This window comes from Papio anubis, chromosome 8, assembly GCF_008728515.1.
Source record: "Papio anubis isolate 15944 chromosome 8, Panubis1.0, whole genome shotgun sequence".
Classification (NCBI taxonomy): Eukaryota; Metazoa; Chordata; class Mammalia; order Primates; family Cercopithecidae; genus Papio; species Papio anubis.
In genome coordinates, this window is record NC_044983.1 from 28,252,804 (window position 1) to 28,277,490 (window position 24,687).

General features: G+C 43.0%; 1 non-coding gene across 1 annotated transcript; it reads right to left on the reverse strand.

The window, feature by feature from the left end:
• Positions 1-3,566: 3,566 nt before the first annotated feature.
• On the reverse strand, positions 3,567-3,671 carry LOC116268702. Its single transcript, XR_004175875.1, has one exon. It is a non-coding gene; the product is annotated as a U6 spliceosomal RNA (small nuclear RNA).
• Positions 3,672-24,687: the final 21,016 nt, after the last annotated feature.

Below are 24,687 nucleotides of genomic sequence, written 5' to 3' on the forward strand. Positions count from 1 at the left end.
CCCAGCACTTTGGGAGGCCAAGGTGGGCAGATCACTTGAGGTCAGGAGTTCGAGACCAGCCTGGCCAATGTGATGAAACCCTGTCTCTACTAAAAATACAAAAATTAGCCAGGCATGATGGTGAGTGCCTGTAATCCCAGTTACTCTACTTGGGAGGCTGAGGCAGAAGAACTGCTTGAACCGGGAGGCAGAGGTTGCAGTGAGCCAAGATTGTACCACTGCGCTGCATCTTGGGTGACAGGAAAAACAAACAAACAACAAATATATATATAATTAATATATTATATATCAGATTATATAATATACTATAATAAATATAGAATGATTATAATACATAGTAAATATAATAGATATATAGATATATGTAGTCTATATACACAATCATATATATATACCATATCAAGCTAATTTTTTATTAACATATATAAAATATATAAACTATGCTTGTGTATATATATGTGTATATATATACCACAGCCAAAAATCAGCAAATATGCGTGCTGTTAAAACATAAGCAGAATGTTTTAGAGTATTTGAACATGTATTTTGTCTCAAAGTAAATCTCAAAAACTTCTAACAACCCAATCCTAACAAAACTCAAACTAGAAACCAATAACAAAAAAGTAACAAAAAAATTATATAAGGCCGGGCGCGGTGGCTCAAGCCTGTAATCCCAGCACTTTGGGAGGCCGAGACTGGTGGATCACGAGGTCAGGAGATCGAGACCATCCTGGCTAACACAGTGAAACCCCGTCTCTACTAAGAAATACAAAAAACTAGCCGGGCGAGGTGGCGGGCGCCTGTAGTCCCAGCTACTCGGGAGGCTGAGGCAGGAGAATGGCGTGAACCCGGGAGGCGGAGCTTGCAGTGAGCTGAGATCCGGCCACTGCACTCTAGCCTGGGCTACAGAGCCAGACTCCGTCTCTCTCAAAAAAAAAAAAAAAAAAAATTATATAAAGAAATGTTAAAATACACTTCTAAATAACTCTTATTTATTTATTTACTTTTTAATTGAGATGGAGTCTCACTGTGTTGCCCAGGCTGGAGTGCAGTGGTGCGATCTCGGCTCACTGCAACCTGTGCCACCCAGGTTCAAGCAATTCTTGTGCCTCAGCCTCCCGAGTAGCTGGGACTACAGGTGCATGCCACCACACCCGGCTAAATTTTGTATTTTTAGTAGAGACAGGATTTCACCATGTCGGCCAGTCTGGTCTCAAACTCCTGACCTCAGGTGATCTACCCACCTCAGCCTCTCAAAGTGCTGAGATTGCAGGTGGGAGCCACCACACCCTGCCTGAGTAACTCTTAAGTCAAAGAAAAAGTATAATGGAAATTAGAATATAGTATGCATCAAAACGTATAAGATGCCGCTAAAGTTGTGCTTAGGAAAAAAATGCATAGATGTCATGGATTATAATTGAAAAAATAAAAATGACAATAGGGGAGCTAAACTTCTGTGTATGTTATATATTGCTATGTAACAAGCTAGACTGAAACTTAGTGGCTTAAAGACATAACAATTTATTATTTCTCCTGAATCTGTAGGATGGCTGGGCAGTTATTCTGTTGACGATACCTGCATGTCCTGCTGTGGCTACACAGCTGTTGGCAGGGACTGGGCTCAGCTGGGATGGCTAGACCTCTGTCTATTTGATTTTATATCCTTAGGGTGGCTGTGAAAACTGGCCTTTTTCACATGGCATACAATTTCCCAGTGCAAAGTGCTTATCAAGTCTCTGCTAGCCTCGTATTTGCTTATCCCCTGCAAGCCAGAGAAAGTCACATGGCTGGGTGCGGTGGCTCACACCTGTAATCCCAACACTTTGGGAGGCCAAGGCAAGCAGATCACTTGAGGTCAGTAGTTCGAGACCAGCCTGGCCAACATGGTGAAACCCCGTCTCTGCTAAAAATACAAAAATTAGCCAGGTGTGGTGGCAGGCGCCTGTAATCCCAGCTACTTGGAAGGCTGAGGCAGAAGAATCACTTGAACCCAGGAGGCAGATGTTGCAGTGAACCAAGATCACACCATAGCACTCCAGCCTGTGTGACAGAGTAAAACTCCATCTCAAAAAAAAAAAAAAAAGTCATATAGCCAACTCCAGCATCAAGACAGGAAGGCTGCAAGGGTTTGGATACTAAAAAGAGAAATTCATGGGAGGCCTTTAATATAGAACACTCTCAGCCAGGCACGGTGGCTCACTCCTGTAATTCCAACACTTTGGGAGGCCCAGGCAGGCGGATGACTTGAGCACAGGAGCTCGAGATCAGCCTAGACAACGTGGCGAAATTCCATCTCTACAAAAAATACAAAAATTAGCTAGGTGTGGTGGCACGCACCTGTAGTCCCAGCTACTCAGGAGGCTGAGGTGGGAGGATGGCTTGAGCCCCGGAGACAGAGGTTGCAGTGAGCTGAGATGATACCACTGGGCCTGGACAACAGAGCCTGGGTGCCCAGCTTGCACGATAGAGCCAATAAATACATATATATAATATATATACTTGCATAGATATATGAAACAATCTCTATCACAGTCTTCCCTTGACCCCAATGGTTGATACCCCTCCGGCATGCAAGGGGTACTCATCTCCAGTCAGGACTCCGAAGTCTCACTCAATCACGTCATCAGGGACAACGTCCATGACGACATGATCTGCAAGATTCAAACGTCAATGACGCTTCTCAAATCCAACTTCTCTGGATCCAGAGACCCGTGAACTAAAAAGACGAGTTATCTGCTCACACACACACCCAGCATACGATGGTGAGGCAGAGATAGGACAGTTACAATAGACACCTCCATCCAAAAACAAAAAGGAGTAATGGAAGGCATATAGTAACAACCAACCCATAGCCAGACAAATTTGATTAAGACCCTGGATTAACCCACTCGGGCTGCTATAACAAAATACATAGAAGGGATGGCGTAAGCAATAGAAATTTTTTTAAGTAGCCTTTAATTTTTATTACAAAAAAGTTCGAATTTACACAAGAATACAGAGAATAGTATAGTTAACCCATTATATCTATCTTCTAGCTTCTTTTTTATTTTTCAATAGTTTTTGGGAAACAGGTGGTGTTCGGTTGCATGGAAAAGTTATTTAGTGGTGATTTCTGAGATTTTGGTGCACCCATCATTCAAGCAGTGTTTACTGCACCCAATGTGTAGTCTTTTATCCCTCGGCCCCCTCCCACCCTTTCCCTCGAGTCCCCAGAGTCCATTTTAAAATATGGAATGTTGGCCAGGTGCAGTGGCTCACGCTTGTAATCCCAGCACCTTGGGAAGCCAAAGCAATCAGGTCACTTGAGCTTAAGAGTTCAAGACCAGCCTGGGCAATGTGGTGAAACCCTGTCTCTACCAAAAATACAAAACAAATTAGCCAGGCGTGGTGGCACATGTCTGTGGTCCCAGCTACTTAGGAGGCTGAGGCAGAAGGATCACTTGAACCCAGGAGATGGAGGTTGTAGTGAGCTAAGATTGTGCCTCTGCACTCCAGCCTGGGCAACAGAGCGAGATTCCATCTATACACACACATACACACACACACACACACACACACACACACACATATATGTGTGTATCTTCAAAAATTTGCATGTCATCCTTGCACAGGCACCACGCTAATCTTCTCTGCATCATTCCAATTTTTTAGTATATGTGCTGCCAAAGCAATCACAACAACAGAAATTTATTTCTCAGAGTTCTAGAGGCTGGGAAGTCCAAGATCACAGTGCCAGCCAACTTGATTCCTGGTGAGGGTGCTCTTTCTGGTTTGCAGATAGCTGTAAAGCTCTGGTGTCTCTTCCTCTTCTTACAAAGGACACCAGCCCTATTGGATTGGGGCCCCATTCTTATGACCTCATCTAATCTTATTACCTCCTCATAGGCACTGTCTCCAAGCATAGTCACACAGAAGGACAGAGCTTTAACATATGAATTTGAGGGGACACATCATTCAGTCCATGTCACACCCCCTATTCTGGAGGCAGAGGATGTTCCTAGTTTAGGGCCTAGTTTTCCTCCTGGGAATGGTTTCCTAATCCATTATTCCTCACAGTTCTCGGCTTCTGGCTCTGTTCTCCAAGAGTTCCTATCTACACAACTACTTGGTAGAGTGTAGTATCTAGTAAGGTGGAAGCTGCCTATAGCCCGTGATCCACAAATTTCACTTCTAGGAAGAAGGCCCACAAGTTACTAATGTTGTGACCTTGAGCAAATAACCTCTCTCTGTGACTTAACGTCCCTCTGTGCCTCAGTTTCCCATCTGTAAAATGGAGAAATAATATTGAGCTCCTCCTAGTCCTATTATGAGAATTAAATCAATCGGTACTTGTCAAGTGTTTAGAACAGTGCCTGACGCTTAATATGCACTATTTTAAAAATAATCTCAACATAGATCTATTTATTTTTTAAAATACTATCCAACAGTAAGAAAATAAATACAATAACTGGGTTAAAGCCATAGAGAAATATTATGAAGCAGTTGAAAGGAATGACCCAGAGGAATGAACACAACTTTATAAACTTATGTAAAGTTGTAATATATTCAAACTATTCTTCACATAATCGTGCACTTGTCTGTAATTAAAATTTTTTAATATTCATGGGAATGATGAACTCCAAAATTAGAATAGTGGTTACCTCTGGGAAAAGAAAGAGACTAATGAGATTGGGGAGTGATACACAGTGCCTGGTACTATACTTAGTGACTTAGATTCTTCAAAAATAGGGATCTGATATGACTGGGCACAGTGGCTCACGTCTGTAATCTCAGCACTTTGGGAAGCCAAGGCAGGCAGGTCACTTGAGGTCAGGAGTCAGAGAGCAGCCTGCCCAACATGAAGAAGCCCATCTCTACTAAAAATGCAAAACTTAGCCAGGCATGGTGGCACCCACCTGTAATTCCAGCTACTTGGGAGTCTTAGGAAGGAGAATCACTTGAACCCAGGAGGCAGAGGTTGCAGTGAGCCAAGATCACACCACTGCACTCCAGCCTGGGTGACAAGAGTAAGACTCCATCTCAAAAAATAAAATAAATAAAACAAGAATAGGGATCTGATATGGCTGGGCACAGTGGCTCACACCTGCGCTTTCTCCAAATTATGACCCTGTAAGGCTCTGTTTTAGGATAAGCACAGGAGGAGGAGCCGAACACAGAAAGGAAGTTATTAAAGATGCCTTCCTGTGGTATACTAAGTGTCCATGTGAAGAATATCAAAATCCTAGCACTTTGGGAAGCCAAGGCGGGCCAATCACTTGAGGTCAGGAGTTCGAGACCAGCCTGGACAACGTGGTGAAACTCTGTCTCTACTAAAAATACAAAAATTAGCCGGGAGTGGTGGCTTGCCTGCCATCCCAGCTACTCAAGAGGCTGAGGCACAAGAATTGCTTGAGCTCGGGAGGCAGAGGTTGTAAAAACTCTGTCTCAAAAAAATATATATATAGGGATCTGAAATAGCTATAAGATAGCAGGATATTTGATATACTATTCTCCATGCTTTTCTCATATTTGATGTACTTTGTAATAAATTTTAAAATTAATAATTATTCACAAGAAAATATATAATTGAGCACTGAGGCTGAATCTCCTGTTTTGGTCTCTGCAGAGGCCTGACACACAGAAGAGAGCACTTGGAGTCCAGATGACCCACCCTTGTTCCACCCTTCCCAAAATTTCCATCGTAACTGATGTCACTAGGTCAAGAAAGCATCCCAGCAACTGAACTGGGGAGGAAATTGAATAAGAGTGTACTTAAGGGAGGTGGTTATAGTGTAAAGTAGGACAGAGATTCTCAACCCTGCTTCCTCTACAGCATACCTGAGAAATGAAAGTCACATCTGCAACTTACTCCCAAGAGTAAGCAGGTATGTTTTTAAAGAGCTAAGATTAGCTATGGGTTATGTACCGCGTCATCATCTGCTGTCTACCAGATGTAAGTCCACCTCTTTCTCCTCCTCATATCAGGAGGGAACAAAAGCCCTGACCTAAGGTACAAAAACACTAAGTCATTGATATTGGACATCTGACCTCCTGACCAAACTAGACCAGGGAACCAGGCTTGCCTAGTCTAGGGCATGGTTGTGGATACTGGTGATACCATCTGTCTGGATACCCTATGCTGTTTCCTCACTATTTCTTCTCATTCCCTCCCACAAATGCAGTTTTGAGAGTAAATCATGAACCCAGAGGAGGAAAGCATGGGAATAGGGCAAATTAGGACCCATGAGAATAGACTGAGGGATTGAAAGAGGATACCACATTTACCACTGGAGTCAGTCACTAACAGCAGTGGTTAGTGGGGAAGAAGGGGTATGGCCAGGAGAGTTTACTGTTCCATATTCCCTCTCCCTTTCTCTCTCTCAATCTTTTTTTTTTTTTTTTTTTTTGCTTTTCGAGATGGAGTCTCTCTCTGTCACCCAGGCTGGAGTGCAGTGGCACCATCTCGGCTCACTGCAACCTCTGCCTCCCAGGTTCAAGCGATTCTCCTGTCTCAGCCTACCGAGTAGCTGGGACTACAGGCTCCCGCCACCATGCCTGGCTAATTTTTGTATTCTTAGTAGAGATGGGGTTTCCCTATGTTGGCCAGGCTGGTCTCCAACTCCTGACCTCAAGTGATCCACCCGCCTCAGCCTCCCAAAGTGCTGGGATTACAGGCATGAACCGCCCACCCAGCCTCCTCTCCCTTTCTCCATCTCCTGTGCTATGCTGTCAGTCCTCGCCATTTAAATTGCCTGAGAGCCTGACCTACCATAATATGAGAGGAGAAAAAAAATTGTGACCCTAGGCAGGAAGAAGAGAGAAGGAAACAGGAAAGGAAGGTGGTAGAGACAGAAGAGAAGGTCCTCTGGCTGTGGACCTTGCCCCTGAGGCCACAAATATATGTAAGGGACATAGTAACCTGGGGAAATGGAAAAAGGGGACTATCAGATGGACCAAAGCTAGTTTAGGATAGGAAATTTACATAATTTTTTTCAAAACACTAATGAAAGCCACTTATACAAACGAAGATTGAAATTTATACTTTTCATGATGCTCATACAGTCTTTTAAGTAAAGGCAAAAGAGATGTTTTATTTTAAAATAGCTTCTTCTCTTGGGATTCAAAATTTTAGTCAATGGGCATTTCTGATGCAACCTGCAATTGCTGAAGATAAGTAGTAAAGGAAGGTGTTCATTAATTTGAAGAAATCTGGTCATTTAATATCTTAGCACTTATTCCAATGGACCCTGGTCTTAATTTGAAAACACACACACCCCTCACATTCTTTTTCCCTAAGAAAAAGAGGTTTCCAGCCAGGCATGGTTGCTCACGCCTATGTAATCCCAGAACTTTGGGAGGGCGAGGTGGGTGGATCATGAGGTCAGGAATTCAAGACCAGCCTGGCCAACATGGTAAAACCCTGTCTCTACTAAAAATACAAAAATTAGCCGGGCATGGTGGGGGATGCCTGTAATCCCAGCTACTCGGGAGGCTGAGGCAGGAGAATTGCTTGAACCTGGGAGGCCAAGGTTGCAGCGAGCAAGACTGGACCCCTGCACTCCAGTCTGGATGACAGAGCAAGACTCCATCTCAAAACAACAAAAAAAAGAAAACGAGGTTTCCGTAACTTCTTTGAAATCAAAATAACCATCAAACCTCTCCATCTTTTGACTATTCTTATTTTATTTTATTTATTTATTTATTTATTTTGAGACAGAGCCTCGCTCTGTCATCCAGGTTGGAGTGCAGCGATGTGATCTCAGCTCACTGCATCCTTCGCCTCCCAGGTGCAAGCAATTCTCCTTGCCTCAACCTCCTGAGTAGCTGGCATTATAGGTTTGTACCAGCACACCCGGCTAACTTTTGTATTTTTAGTAGAGACGGGTTTCATCATGTTGGCCAGGCTGGTCTCGAACTCCTGACCTTAAATGATCTGCCTGCCTTGGCTTCCCAAAGTGCTGAGATTACAGGCATGAGCCACCGCGCCCAGCCTATTCTTCTTTCTTATGACCAGGCTTGCAGCGTAAGGCAAGAAAGGGAAGCAATGAGATAAAACAATTTCTTTATCACCTTTCACTTGATGATTTCTGGAAGCTGGTGTTGGAACGGCCATGTCCCAGAATCACAGACACTTAATGATGGAAGTCATCTGAGAAGCGTCCTTGTCTGTTGCTCCGCCACACGGGCGTTTTCCCCACAGAAAATGACAACTGATCCTTTCATTTCCATGAAGTCCAATGAGTAACTAATAATTGTGAGTTATTTTAAAATATCAAGTTAGGCAGTACCGAACTAATGATAAGAATGCATATGCAATGAGGAATCTGACTCCACTTTTTGATGCTTGACTGCTGACAGCTTTTAAGCCTCCATCTGCCTCTGCAGGGACCACAACAGCATATATTTAAAATAATTGGCCAGGCACAGTGGTTCACTCCTGTAATCCCAGCACTTTAGGAGGCCGAGGCAAGAGGATCACTTGAGGTCAGGAGTTTGAGACCAGCCTGGGTGACATAGTGGGACCCATCTCTATTAAAAATGAAAAAATATTAGCTGGGTATGGTAGCACACACCTGTAGTCCCAACTTGGAGGCTGAGGTGGGAGGATTGCTTGAGCCCAAAAGTTCAGGGCTGCAGCAAGCTATGATCACACCACTGCACTCCAGCCTGGGTGACAGAGCAAGACCCTGTCTCAAAAAAAATAAATAAGTAAGTAATTAAATAAGAAAAGAAAATAATTGACTTACCATTATGTTTACCATCATGCTTATGAATCCAACAGTAAAGACAGTACAGTAAACAATATTCCCAATCTGCTTGTTGTCATGATGCTTTATGAGGTCCTGGATTCAAAAGACTTCATTCTCCCAGTAAGACACCCTACTTGCAAAGACTTTCCTAAATATCATGGTTTGGGGTTTTTTATTTTTGTTTTTATTTTTTTATTGAGATAGAGTCTCACTCTGTTGCCCAAGCTGGAGTGCAGTGGCATGATCTCGGCTCACTGCAACCTCTGCCTTCCTGGTTCAAGTGATTCTCCTGCCTCAGCCTCCCAAGTAGCTGGGATTACAGGTGCCCACCATGTCCGGCTAATTTTTGTATTTTTATTAGAGACAGGGTTTCACCATGTTGGCCAGGCTGGTCTCGAGCTCCTGACCTCAAGTGATCCGCCCACCTCAACTTCCCAAAGTGCTGGGATTATAGGTGTGAGCCATGGTGTCCAACCTAAATATCATGGTTTTGAACAAGCACAGTGTCAATTTCTCTAATTCGTGTCATCATTCCACCTATACAGGTGGGCTATTGTATAAGGTGAAGAAAATTGTTGTATGATCAATTGGTTACTCATTCATTCAATATGTATTGAATACCTAGTATGAGACAGGCACTGCTCCAAACAATATGGATATAGTATAGAAGAAGATAGACAAAAATTCCTGTCCTTGTGGAATTTATATTCTAGAAAGAGGGGGTAGGAAAAGTAATAATAAAGTAAATTATATAGTAAGTCAGAAGATAAGGGTTATAGGAGAAAATAGAACAGAATAAGGGAAATCCAAAGTCCTGGGGCAGAAATGGGGAAGTGAAATTATCATTAGAGTGGTTTGGTTTCCTTTCTGCTGTTCACCAAATACATATGATTTTCAATGTCCAGGCTTATACTAGGATTGTACTTTCCTAACATATTAAAGTTAAGTACAGCCATAGGATTTGTTTTGGCCAATGGAATGTGAGCAGAAATTATGTGTATGATTTCTGGACAGAAGCTTTAAGAACAGTGTGTGATTCTCCACATGCCTCTCCCACTGCTGCATGCCATAGGAAGCTTCGCTTGGCCAGAATTCCTGAATAACATCATGAGTCAAAGCCCCTGCCAGCCTGCGTTAGACACTTGGTGTGAGCTACATATTGATTAAGCCAATGAGATTTTAGTCTCATTTGTTACTGCAGCATAACCTGAGCTATCCTAACTGATGCAAGCTGTCGGGGTAGACCCCACTAAGATGACAGATGATAGTGGCTTGAACCTGAGTGACAATAGCAGAAGAGATGAGAAGTCATCAGAATCTGGAAATATTTTGCTGTATGGAAAAGAGTTAAGTCCTATATGATTGAAAATGTGAGACCAGTTACAGAAGACTACATTGATTCTAATAGTATGTCAGAGACTTCTCATGTAAAAAGGGGAAATACCTGTGTAAAAAGGGGAAGTATACTAGAGGCAATCTTTTATAGTCTGGTGACAATCTGGGAGGAGATAAATAATCTATCTAGCAAGTTTACAACAGCATAAGCAACCTACTAAATATTAGGAGATTTTATGTCTGTGATGAGTTTTCCGACTTGTATAGTGGAGCATTATTGCCCTCTAGTGATGAAAGAGAAAATGTTCTTAGAGAAAAGGAAAGTGACAACTAATGCTTCTGGAAAACACACAGTTTGAAATTTGGGGTTCTCTTTGGGCCAAGACTGGTTGCTTTCTAACAACTTTTGACTGGGAGACACCATGAGCAACTGTATATCTGAGAAGATAAAATCTGGCATTGCTCTTCAAAGTTATCCATAATTTTCAAAAAAGTGAGAATCCTGAATCTCTGTTGGTTAAGGTGCAATGATTATTGTAAGTATAAGAATTAGTAGTGATATCAACAACACAAATATTTTATTGTCTTCCCTAAAAGATAGGGACAAGTAAGGGGATGAAGATTAATACGTGTAACTGATAATTCCTGAACCTGGTGTTTTTTGTTTTGCTTTGTTTTTTAACCAGTTGTACAAATGAGGAATGGTGGGAGACTTCCTCTTAGTAGTTCTGTGAAATAGTGGTTAGTGAAATAGAGTGGCATTTTTTTTTGGCACCTTCATAAGCTCAATATGAAGTAGTAGAGAGATGTAGCTTCCCAAAAGGCTGCAATCATGAAATGTTTATCTAAAAGGAAGTAATATATCCACTGAACTTCATATAATTATGCTGGCACAACCAGTATAATTTATTTAATCAAGATACAAATATGGTTGCATCTCTTATTTTACTTAACTAAACCAAGCAGCATCCCAATATTTTGGATAGGTTGGAGGTATAATTTCTTTCAACGGACTTCACTTCTTCTGCCCACTTCTTCAAGAATCCCAGGATGTTGTCCAGAGTAGCTGAACATATATCTGAAATGCCTTCTGGAGAGTAATCCAGAGGATCCAGTCCATCACCAGCAGACCTAACTTTCAGCTACCATTGTTGTTGCCACATTATGAATACAGGTCTTTCCAAGTCTGGTATATTCTTTTCTGTCCATATTCCTATGCAGGCCACAGTGGTGTCCTCCTCCCTCACTTCCCAGGTAATAGCTCTCCAGGTTAAACCCACATATGCAGTCATTCTTCCCAACACACTCATTGTGCCTTTGTGGATCCAGGACAATTCCAGTTCCAGACATAGCCACAAGCTAACCCGGAAACCACTTTTCCCCAAGACTATGTGGAATCAGGTAATAAGCCAGAATCCCCGGTCTTCACTCATCCTTCTCTCCCCTAAGAGCTGCCTCTAACCATCCAAAAGGTCCTATTTATGAGGAAGTCCAAAAGAGATGTGTGAGAGATGTTGCATACTCTTCCAGTAGCCACCTGGGTTTCCATGAAAATTTATTTCCACTTAAGCAAACTTTCATCTCTACATATTTAAAAAAGCAGCCTTCATCAAGCCCTTTTTAAAAGGCTTTGTTGTACATTTCCCCAAGAGCAATAGATGCCTGCTTACCCTATGTTTACTTATGAACCACAAAGAACAAAGAAGATCTGCTTTGGAATGATTCACTTTATCCTCCCATGCAGGAAGATAAAAGGCCGAGTTTAAATGGCAGCTTCTCTGACATCCATATCTTAATTACAGTCTGCGTGCCACATTTAAGCATAAATCTTATTCTAGAAATGTATCTTATAAATCTATACACATGTACATTAAAGATCTAAACTATAATAAAGACTCTGACTCCAGTGTCTGGAGCAGCTACAACATAAACTCATGTACAAAAGATATGTTCGGATGTTCATTATTGCATTGTTGAAAATAGGGAAAAAATTGAAAATATGGTAAATGTATATTGATAAAGGAATGGTCAGTTTAAATTATAATATATCCATATGATGGAATACTATGCAGTTGTGGAAAGAATAGATTTATTCTTTGTGAAAAAATTCTGGACATTGTGTATAATTTCTATAATAATAACCAAAAAATGTTAACAGAGATTATTACTAGGTAGAGGGATCACACTGAGAGGATGAAAGGAAGGGAGCTGTGGGGATTTGGGCAGATATACACTTTTCTTTTTTTTGGAGACAGGGTCTTGCTGTGTCGTGACTGACACGGTCATAGCTCACTGCAGCCTCAGACTCCTGGGCTCAAATGATCCTCCTACCTCAGCCTCCTGAGTAGCTGAGATTACAGGCATGTGCCACCATGCCTGGCCAGATACAGACTCTTTATTTTCTCTTTATATCCTTCTAATCTGTTTGAATGTATTACAAAGAACTTGGATTGCTTTTCTTTTTCAATTATGAAATATGCATATTATTTTACCATATATAGTTGTGAATGATTTATCTGTATAACTTAATTAAATATAATTTAATTTGATTAATATTCATGTTTGAATATTTTAATGTAAGAAATAAATGTGTTTTTTCTCCTTTAATAAGGAAAGATTGTGCTGGGGATTTAAAAAACAAAAAACAAACAAACAAAAAAACATTATCAAACCTAGGTAGATGACCAGATGGTGGAGGATCCAAAAGCTAGGTAAAGTAAGAAATAACTGAGGATGTTTCGGATTTTTAACTTGAATAAAAGATAGAGCTGTCTTCAAATATCTAAAGGGAATTCCACTTTTAGGTTTGTGAGGGCAAGATGATTTGGACCAATCCTATCACACAGGGAAACTAACAAAACTGGGCAAAATATGAAAAGGCATCTTCCTGAAGGCATCCTAGAGCTAGCAAAATCATGAAGATTTACTGTTCCTGATTCCAGCAAAGACAGGAACTCCTATAAATTATGTGGGCATTATTCCCATCCTGCCCTTCATCCACTATAAAATTATTTACTTAGAAACAATGTGAAACATTGAGATGCACAATAACACGTTCTGTAAATCCACATATCATGGTTTCAACAACAGCTTTTCAACTGGGAAGGGCCAACCCAAACCCAGAGTAAATGTCTACTCCAGTGACAACAAATCCTTGCCCCTTTCATGATAGAAGTGGTCTCATGTAATCAACATGCCACCAGGTGGCGTGCTGATTTCCCCAGGGAATTGAACCACATTCAGGGTTCAGTGTTGGCCTCTGCTGTTGGGAGATAAGGCACTCAGCAGCGGTTGTCACCTGATCGGTTTTGGTGAATGGAAGACCCTTTTGCTGAATCTATGGATAACTTTCATCCCTACCACCTTAGCGACTTTGTTTATGAGGCAATGAAACAGGAATAGGGTTTGCTGAAAAAAAGACGCTGAATAATAGCCACAGAAAATGTCATCTTGTGAAGTGACTTAAGATTCAATGTTCTGTTGGGGACATGAACTACTGATCCTAATACTCTGTGTGGATGGTTTCCTGAGGAATGATGGCTTCCTGCTTGGATGTGATGATGCCTATAGTAAGTGAGGTGGAGATGCCAGAATTTCTGTGATATTCTACTACTCAGGTAGTTGTAAGCATGTATATTGGACCCAAAAAAAAAATCTCATTTTTGTTGAGAGGACTATACATCTACATTCCCCCCAGATCTCCTTATCATTAATTTTTCTCTTTTCTTTTTTTTTCTTTTTTTGGCAGGGGGTTGACAGAGTCTCGTTCTGTCGCCCAGGCTGGAGTGCAGTGGCACAATCTCAACTCGCTGCAACCTCTGCCTCCTGGGTTCAAGTGATTCTCCTGCCTCAGCCTCCCTAGTAGCTGGGACTACAGGCGTGTGCTACAATGCCTGGCTAATTTTTTGTATTTTTAGTAGAGACGGGGTTTCACCATGTTAGCCAGGATGGTCTCGATCTCCTGACCTCATGATGTGCCTGCCTCGGCCTCCCAAAGTGTTGGGATTACAGGCGTGAGCCACCACACCCGACCTAATTTTTTTTATTTTTAGTAGAGATGGGGTTTTACCATGTTGGCCAGGCTAGTCTCTTAACTCCTGACCTCAGGTGATTCGCCCACCTCAGTCTCCCAAAGTGCCGGGATTACAGGCGTGAGCCAGTAATCCTGCCCACCTTTATCGTCTATTTTTCAATCTCATTTTTCCAAGCCACTGGTCACCCATTCAAACCAGAAACCACTGTCTATTTTGAAACGTGTAGATTCATGTCTTGCCATCTCTTATTTCAGATGCATAGCTCAAAACCCCACCCCCTCAGGGCACTTCCCTTCACTGTCCTTTCAGGTGTTATCAGCACATCATGCAGATCCATTTGTAAATCAGGCTACTGTTGACTTGCTGCCCAGTATGGAACTCCATCCACCTTAGTTCTGACAATGAAGAGATGCAATCTGCCACTTCAGAAACCCACCATCTCTGTTGATCTTTGGAAGTCCATTTCTATGACAGCATTTCCCACTATTAGCCTTTGCCCACAGAGGACAGCCATCATTGAGCTCTTAAAAATGCCAGTAACTCTCTCACCAGTACCTTCCTTACTACCTTGGGTGAAGGGAGATGCTCTGAACCCTCAGAGAGGAGTCAAATGTTGGATTATTCAGTCTCATAAGTCAATTCTAACATTCCACTTCCTTAAGTCTTCGGATACTGTGCTCAATACCGTACCACAGAAAGTCTGGCATCTCCACCTCACTTATGGTAGGCATCATAACATCCAATCAGGAAACCATCATCATCCATCAAGAAACCATCCCAGAAGAGTATTAGAACCAGTAACTCATGTCTTTGACAGAACACTGAATCCCAATTCACAAGTGCACATAAAGGACTTCTCTTTCCACCATATTTCACTCCTCCCACAGCCCAACAACCTCCAGATGAATTTCCACCTGGTTTATTCCTACTCTCACTGGTACATATTAGCTGTATGGTACCATGATTTTTTTAGTATGTGACCTACTTCCTCCCAAGCCAAGTGCTCTAATTCCAAGAGAGTTATCATTCCTTTGCTATGTGACTTATTTCCTCCCAAAGCAGGGACTGTCTTTCCCTGTCAAGGTTGAGATCTGACTCTAGTTATTGGCCTGGAGGCAGAGATGTGGCAGGACTCAGTCTTAAGAATAAATGCTATCTTGCAAGGCATCTGCTTCAGGTGAGGCCGTTACATGGTCTCTAGACAAGGAAGGCTAATCCCCTTCAGCAAGAAGGAAGGGGCTGCTATGCCAGAAATAAAGACTTGGGAAGATGTCAATGTTCAAGGTCTTCTGATTCCTGTGAACAATCCAATTCCAAAATTCCATCCTGTACAACTTTCACAACCAATTGTCTTAACAGAAGTCCTCTAGAAAGCAGAACTCAAAAAAAAAAAAAAAAAAACCGTTTCTGGCACTTGGACAGAAGCATGTCCAGAGACACAAACGTGAGGGAAAAAAAAGTGAGACAAGACATGATGCAATGGCATGCAGTGGATTGCAGCACTGATTCACAATGAGCTACAGACACACAGCACGTCGCTTTGCAGGCAGGTTCACTCTGCACACAGGACTTCTCCAGAAGAGGTGCCAAAAGAAAACACACCTTGTAGTAATTCCTGAAAAGACAGGAATTTATTTCCCATTGGTCATTGCTCATTCCATTGAGCTAATGCCCTAAACTTCTGAGTTGCACCATCTGGGCTCCTGGCAGCCACACAGGAAACCATATTCCACACCTTGCAATGTGGCGTCTTATTCAAATCTCAAAGTGGAGGGGTGACCTGGTGTGGGTGTGACACCAACCAAGTGTAAGAAGGAGGCAGTCAAGAGCCTCTGAGAAGGTACACAAGTGGTACTAATATGGTGGATTTGGAAGTTCCAGTGCGCAAGGAAGGAATGCTTCCACCAGGAAACACTGTCATGATGAATTGGAAATCTGAGACTGTCCTTGGCCAGTTTGGGCTCCTCATGCTACTGAACAAATGGACAAAGTAAGGGGCCACTCTAGCGGGTAATTCATCCTAATTATCAAGGAAAAATTAGGTCGCTGGCCAGGCGCGGCGGCTCACGCCTGTAATCCCAGCACTTTGGGAGGCCAAGGCGGGTGGATCACTTGAGCTCAGGAGTTTGTGACCAGCCTGGCCAACCCTGTCTCTACTGAAAATACAAAAATTAGCCAGGCATGGTGATGGGCACCTGTAATCCTAGCTACCCTGGAGGCTGAGGCAGATGAATCACTTGAACCCAGGAGGCGGAGGTTGCAGTGAGCCAAGATCACACCACTGCACTAAAGCCTAGGCAACAGAGCAAGACTATGTCTAAAAAAAGAAAAAAAAAATGAGTATTAAAATGACACTTGAGCTTGCCCAATAACCTGGACCCATCACAGAGCCTTCTTTTGTTCTAGGCTCCTGTTAAAACTAGCAGCTTTGGGATCAGTCAGTAAATGGACTAGAGTCTCATACCACTTAAGGAATACGTTGCCTGCAAAATCCACTCGGTGTTGCATCATTTTTTTCATCTGGAGCCAGATGTAACAATTTATCCTTGGCCTTAGAAAAGATATTTCAACATTTCCCATACTACTGGATTTCTAGAAATTTCCCTGAGGTAGAAAGCCCCTGAATCTTTGTCAGATTTGTTTCTTACCCTCTAACATACAAATGCCTTACCAATATATCTACAGTAGTTGTTACTTCTTGGTAGTTGCTATTTCTTGCTCATCAGGTCCAATCAGCTTAATATAATCAATGTCATGGACCAGTGTGAAGTCTTGTGGAAGGGAAAGGTAACCAAGGTCCTTGCAGACTAAATTATGACCTAGGACTAAAAAGTGAAGGTGTACTGCTGGCCATGCCAGCTGAAAGCAAGTTGCTTCTGGTGGTGTGTACTAACAGGTATGGAGGAAAAGCATTTGCCAGAGCACTTGTGTTTCAAGTACCAGATATGTCAATGTATCCAAGCGATGAAACCACATCTGGAACAGCAGTTGCAATTTGAGTCACCATCTGGGTAAGTTTATGACAATCTACTATTATTCTCCGTTTTCTGCACAGGCCAAACAGGCAAGTTGAATGGGGATGTGGTAGGAAGCACCAGCCCTATATCCTTCAAGTCCTTGATGGTGGCATTAATCTCTGCAATCCCTCCAGAAATGTAGAACTTAAACTGTCTCCCAGTTCTGGAGGCTGTGAGTCTGAGATCCAGGTGGTAGCAGGGCCATGCTCCCTCTGTATGTGCTGAGGAAGGATCTGTTCCAGGCCTCTTAGCTTCGGGTGGTTTCCTGGCAATCTGTGGCATATATTGGCTTTCAGCAGAACTCCAGTCTTTAAGTGACGATTTCTGTGTATGTCTGTGTCCAAATTTCCTCATTTCATAATGACATGAATCATTGGTGTTCACTCTGCTCCAGTATAACCTGATCGTAATTTCATCTGCAGTAATCCTGATATGGTTTGGATGTTTGTCCCCTCCAAATCCCACATTGAAATGCGATTCCCAATGTTGCAGGTGGGGCCTGGTGGGAGGTGTTTGGAGCATACAGGAGGATCCCTCATGAATGGTTTAGCACCATCCCCCTGGTGATGAATGAATTCCTGCTCAGTTAGTTCATACAATATCTGGTTGTTTAAAAGTCTGGGACCTGGCCAGGTGCGGTGGCTCACACCTGTAATCCCAGCAGTTTGGGAGGCCAAGGCAGGAGGATCACTTGAGGCCAGGAATTCAGCCAACATGGTGAAACCGTACCTCTACTAAAAAAAATACAAAAATTAGCCAGGCATGGTGGCATACACCTATAATCCCAGGTAATCAGGAAGCTGATGCGGGAGAATCACTTGAACCCAGGAGGCAGAGGTGAGGTGAGGCAGTGAGCCAAGATCACACCACTGCACTCCAGCCTGGGTGACAGAGCGAGACTCTGTCTCAAAAAAATAAATAAATAAATAAATCTGGGACCTCCCTCCCTCACTCTCTCTTGCTCCCACTCTCACCATGTGACACACTTGTTCCCTGTACCTTCCACCATGATTGGAAGCCTCCCAAGGCATCACCAGGAGCAGATGACGGCACCATGCTTCCCGTACAGGCTGCAAAATTGGGAGCCAATTAAACCTCTTTTCTTTATAAATTACCTGGTCTCCGGTATTCCTTTATAGCAACACAAATGGACTAACACAGACTCTATTTCCAAATAAGATCATATTCTGAGGCACAGAGCTCAGGCACTTTTTTTTTTTTTTTTTTTTTTTTTTTAGGACGGAGTCTCACTCTGTCACCCAGGCTGGAGTGCAGTGGCGCAATCTCAGCTCACTGCAAGCTCTGCCTCCCAGGTTTACGCCATTCTCCTGCCTCAGCCTCCCAAGTAGCTGGGACTACAGGCGCCGCCACCTCGCCCGGCTAGATTTTGTATTTTTGTAGAGACGGGGATTCACTGTTAGCCAGGATGGTCTCAATCTCCTGACCTCGTGATCCGCCTGTCTTGGCCTCCCAAAGGCCACTTTTTGTATCCCTCCATTTCACACTATTTCCTCACTCCAACTCTCCCTAGTCACCTTCATCTCTAACTTTGATATTCTTCCAACTGGGATTCCCCACAAGTCCTCTCAGCCCCTTTAATCAAGTGTCCATATCACAGCCACTATTGGTTTATCATTCTTGTAGGTAGAGGTAGTTCTAGTGACTTCCACTTGGCCTATGCCACCATAACAGCCTTCATTCTACAGGTCAGGGACCCAATGTAGAGATTCTGCTAATTGCTGAGTATGTCTATTCTAATTCTGCATTCTAGAATGCAGGTTCCATTCCTATGTAATAATCACAGGATCATTCAAGGGACCCATGGGACTCACTGTGAAACTCATCTGAGCTAAAACTCTATAAGCTCTTACTCTGACTGGTGGACCACAGTAATGTTTTGAGCCTCCTGGAATTAGCATCAATTCAGTGTCCAGTAATCCCTAAACTGTCTGATTCTTTTCCCTTTCCCCAGAGCATAGTTACCCCAGTAAATAGTCATGGGTCCATTGAGGGAAGACTGGGAGAAAGATAAACAATATAAATCTGGCAATGTGGTAGGGTCCTTCCTCAAGGGGAACCCAGTCTCTCCTTCATTGAAGGGATCCTGGACCTATAAACTAGCTCAAGTCTAGGAAATGATTCAGAGGCTATGACACAATTTTGGTGACTTAAGATAGACTTCTGTTCGTTGGGCACAGTGGCTCATGCCTGTAACCCCAGCACTTTGGGAGGCCGAAGTGGGCGGATCACCTGAGGTCAGGAGTTTGAGATCAGCCTGGCCAACTTGGTGAAACCCTGTCTCTACTAAAAATACAATAATTAGCCAGGCATGGTGGCAGGTGCCTGTACTCCCAGCTACTTGGGAGGGTGAGGCAAGAGAATCACTTGAACCCGGGAAGCAGAGGTTGCAGTGAGCCAAGATTGCACCCCTGCACTCTCCAGCCTGGGTGACAGAGCGAGACTTGGTCTCAAAAAAAAAAAAAGACTTCTGTTTACTCAGCCTAGAGCTCTTCCACTTACATAAATCAAGTAAGACTGCCATCTATCTCTTCCATATGTACACAGTGATCAACCAGCCAATGCCATAGGTCTTTGAGTCAGACAATTCTTGTTAAATTCTTGTTAATTTTTGCTTTATAAAATTTTTTGTAGAGAGAGTCTCATTATGTTGCTCAGGCTGGTCTCAAACTTCTGGCCTAAAGCAGTCCTCCTGCCTCTGCCTCCCAAAGTTCTGGGATTACAGGCATGTGCCAATGTTTCTAGCCTGAGTCCAACAATTCTGATGGCTGCTTTGACTCTGCTGTCCATTACAGTATAACCATGCCATGCTATCTTTGGTGATTGGCACCATTTGCCCCTGCTACCCTGGGATCAGATTAACCCCACTGCCTCTAGGGGTTCCAGTTTGATGCTAGCAGTTCCCACTGTACATTCTGACCTACAAAGAAGAGAACCCAAATTTGTGGGCCTCCTCAAAAATCTATTTCTCACAGTCATGGTGAAAGGTGTGTCCTCTTGACTCCTCCAGGGTGGGTGGGTGGGGCTTATATGATAAATCCACCCTAACATTCCAATCTCCCTGAACCTTTGAATCCCTTCCTCCACAGTACACTGAGGCAGTTCTGGCATTTTGACTTTAGTGTAGGCCATATTTGAGTCCATGTTCAGCAAACCAACTAAACTGTTAAGAGTCCTTTTTAACCCCTTAAATATTGAATCCAGATCAATAAAGTTGTCCTGACTCATCTTTAGTCCTACCACCATATCCTACACTCTGAGATCCATTCTCACACATATTCCCCAGATTTCTGTCTGTATAGACTGGGAAAATCATGGAGTCCTTTTGGTGTGCAGGGTACCTCCTCATGGATCATAATTTATACCTCACTCTTTGGTGCCTACTGGAACTTATGTCTAGTTATACATCTAGGAGCAAAGCAGGTAGCAAGGGCAGACCCTGAGGAAGATCAGTGATGCCTGGTAAGGAACCCCTCTGAAGAGACCATTACAGATCCTTCAGGCAAAGTAGGATTAACCTTCTCAAACAGAAGTAGAAGGGCAGCTTCTACTGGCAAGAAATACAACGCAGAATTTAGGGGTTCCATTTCACTGGCTTCATCAGGATCCTCTCATATGTCCCCATTCCACTTTTCAGGATCCCACTGCTTCTCAATCAATGCTCTCATCTTATTTTTTAAGAGACTAGGTCTCACTCTGTTGCCCAGGCTGGAATGCAATGGCAAAATGACAGCTCACTGCAGCCTTAATCTCCTGAGCTCAAGTGATCCTCCCACCTCAGCCTCTGGAGTAGCCAGAACTACAGGTGCACACCACCATGCCCAGCTAATTAGAATAATAATAATAATAATCTGTAGAGATGAAATCTTGCTATGTTGCCCAGGCTAGTCTCGAACTCCTGGACTTAAGCAATCCTCCTGCCTTAGACTTCCAAAGTGCTAGAATTACAGGCATGAGTCACCACACTCAGCCAATGCTCTCACTTCAATAGTATACACTCTGCAAGGCTGAGAATTCCATTTACATAGTAATACAGCCACTTGCAGGATGCACTCTGGGTTTGGTTTTCAGAAATCTTAGTCCTGTGGCTAAGAAGATGAGAGTTGCTTCCAGGGCAGACATAAAACACTTTCGGATCATTTATGCAACACTTCAGCTGGGAATTTGAAACCCTTAGCTCAACCTTTTCTTTCTCCACTTTGTCCAGCTCAATTAGGAACAGTCAGCCAATCTCATTATAGTACCTATTTGATTAAAATGTTCTAAGATATCAGATCCATGGTCACCCAGAACCTTGCATTTTATAAGGTATTTCATAGAGGCATCTAAACATGGTATTTCGTGCATCTCCACTGGCACATCAGGCCATGGACCATCAGCACTGTCTTTACCACTGGAAACACAGTCATTAGTGCCTTTCAATCTAATCAGATTAGAAAACAAATTCTAGAAAACAGAGCCAATTCAGAAAACTCATACTTAAGATTCCGTTCCTCTGGTACCAAAATCCGTATCAGTCAGGGTTCAACCAGAGAAACAGAACAAGTAGGAGACATATATGGAGAAATTTATGGAAGGAACTAGCTTACATGATTGTAGAAGTTAGCTAGGCAAGTCCAAAATCCGTAACATGGGTCACCAGGAAGGGCAGGTGCTAATTCCCAAGCTGAAACTGCAGTGCACAGGCAGAATTTCTTCCAGGAAACCTTAGTTCTGCTCCCAAGGCCTTTCAGCTGATTGGATCAGGCCCACACAAATCATCAAGGATAATCTAGATGTAGATGTTAATCACCTCTACAAAATATCTTCACAGCACCTACAACGCTGTTTGAATAACTGGAGACTATAACCTAACAAAGTTGACACATAAAACCAACCATTACACCTACAAAATCAGAATTTCTGAGGGTGGGGCCAAGCAATGTGTTTCCAAAGCCCTCCACTGATTCCGATGCTCCTTCAAGTTTGAGAACCACTGGTTTAGAAACCAATCTACTTACCTTCTTTCAAAATGTTAATGAAAAATATAAAAAGAAAAAAAGAAACCAAACCAACCAGGAGGAACAGATGTTGGGAGTCAACCACAATGTTTCATTACCATTAGCCAGCCAACATCTGTTGCTTGCAATGAAAGAATCTTAGGAGATTCACCATATGTATGAAGTTTTTAATAGCAAACAACAAAAAATGACTCTATTAAAGTAGGCAGAAAGGGAAATTGTTAACGTATGTGTCAAATAGCTCAGAGTCGATGGGAAGGCTAGAGATGCAGGCTTGGGAAGAGGCAGGTTTTCACCATCAGCATCCAGGCAGCACAACCCAGCCAAGATATGCCACAGCAAGTGTCCAGTGAGAACATCTCCCCATGAACTACCACCAGGCACTCGCCAAAGCCTCTGTTAAGTCTTTGACTACTCCGTCACTGCTGAGAATAATTTCTAATTGCCCTGAGCTCTTAGAACCACTCCCCTCAAAGACCTGAAGGAGGCATCTGATTGACAGAATTTAGTCACATGACCATGCACTAGCTGCAAAGGGAAGAGTACTCCATGCCCCTAAAGAGCAGAGTAGCAAGACCGACCTGTGTTTAAAAGATAATTATGACACAAAAAGTTAAGATGTGTTATAGAAGAACATTGGAAGGCCAGGTTCGGTGGCTCATGCCTATAATCCCAGCACTTTGGGAGGCCAAGGCAGGCGGATCACTTGAGGTCAGGAGTTCAAGACCAGCTTAGCCAACATGGCGAAACCTTGTCTTTACTAAAAAAAAAAACTACAAAAATTCAGGCCAGGCATGGTGATTCACACCTGTAATCCCAATACTTTGGGAGGCTGAGGCAGGCAGATCACATGAGGTCAGGAGTTCGAGACCAGCCTGGCCAACACGGTGAAACCCCGTCTCTACTAAAACTACAAAAAAAAAAAAAAAAAAAATTAGCCAGGCATGGTGGCAGGCGCCTGTAATCCCAGCTACTTGGGAGGTTGAGGTAGGAGAATCGCTTGAACCCAGTGAGCCGAGATCACGCCATTGCACTCCAGCCTGGGCAACAAGAGTGAAATACCATCTCAAAAAATATATATCCATATGTATACATGTATAGATACACACACATATATATGTATATACATGTGTATATATGTATGTATGTGTATATATACATGTACACATATAGATATACATACATATCTATATATACACACATATATTTATATACACACACACACAAATTAGCTGGACATGGTGGTGTGCATCTGTACTCCCGCTACTCAGGAGGCAGAAACAAGAGAACTGCTTGAACCCAGGAGGCAGAGGTTGCAGCGAGCCAAGACTGCACCACTGCATTCAAGCCTGGGAAACAGAGCGAGACCCTGTCTCAAAAAAAAAGAAAAAAAAAGAACATTAGAAAAACTTAAACCAGTCTTAAGGAGGTACAAGGTCAGAATGGAAAAGATCAAGCAGCTTCAGACAGAAACCTGCTTGAATCTATAGAAACACCCCTAACTGGTTAAAATACCAGAAACCTCATCTTAACATTCAAAGGTTCTAGTGAACTCTCATGTGTATAAAACTTCAAAGCTTGTCTTCAGTTCCCTTTCACTCCTCTTTGTCCTTTCTTTGCCCTCCTAACAGGGCACACCAATCTTCCACTGAAGTGCCCCAGTCTCCCTTAGCAGTGACCCTTATCTTGGTCCCTAAGGAGACTTAGCTGTACTATCTTATTACTCTGAGTTTTACATTTGGGGAGGCGATATATGTGAACCTTTTCCATAAACAACAAAAGGCCGGGAGTAATGGTTCATGCCTGTAATCCCAGCACTTGGGGAGGCCAAGATGGGAGGACTGCTTGAGGCCGGGAGTTTGAGACTAGACTGAGCAACATAGTGAAACACTATCTCTACCAAATAAAATAAATAACAAGGAAGTGCAAATACACAACAGATAAAAGAGGAACACTCAGGTGGGGTTTGAAACCTCTTTTCCTCCCTTCCTTCCAGGGACCCTCTGAAAGAACCTCGTAAGAACATCCCTAGGGTTCCCCAGAGTAGCTTGAAAGTCACCAATTAGTCAACTTTTTTTTAGTTTTAGACACCTCTCTTTACATTAACTCATTATTTTCTTACAATCCCAATGATCTGCAGTACTATGTTCAAAAACAATCTTGAGTAAGCTGGGCGCGGTGGTTCACACCTGTAATCTCAGCACTTTGCGGGGGCTGAGGCATGTGGAACCCCTGAGGTCAGGAGTTCGAGACCAGCCTGGTCAACATAGTGAAACCCCATCTCTACTAAAAATACAAAAAATTAGCTGGGCTTGGTGGCAGGAGCCTGTAATCCCAGCTACTCAGAAGGCTGAGGCAGGAGAATTGCTTGAACCTGGGAGGCGGAAGTTGCAGTGAGCCGAGATCATGCCACTGCACTCCAGCCTGGCAACAGGAGCGAGACTCTGTCTCAAAAAAAAAAGAGGCCGGGCGCGGTGGCTCAAGCCTGTAATCCCAGCACTTTGGGAGGCCGAGATGGGCGGATCACGAGGTCAGGAGATCGAGACCATCCTGG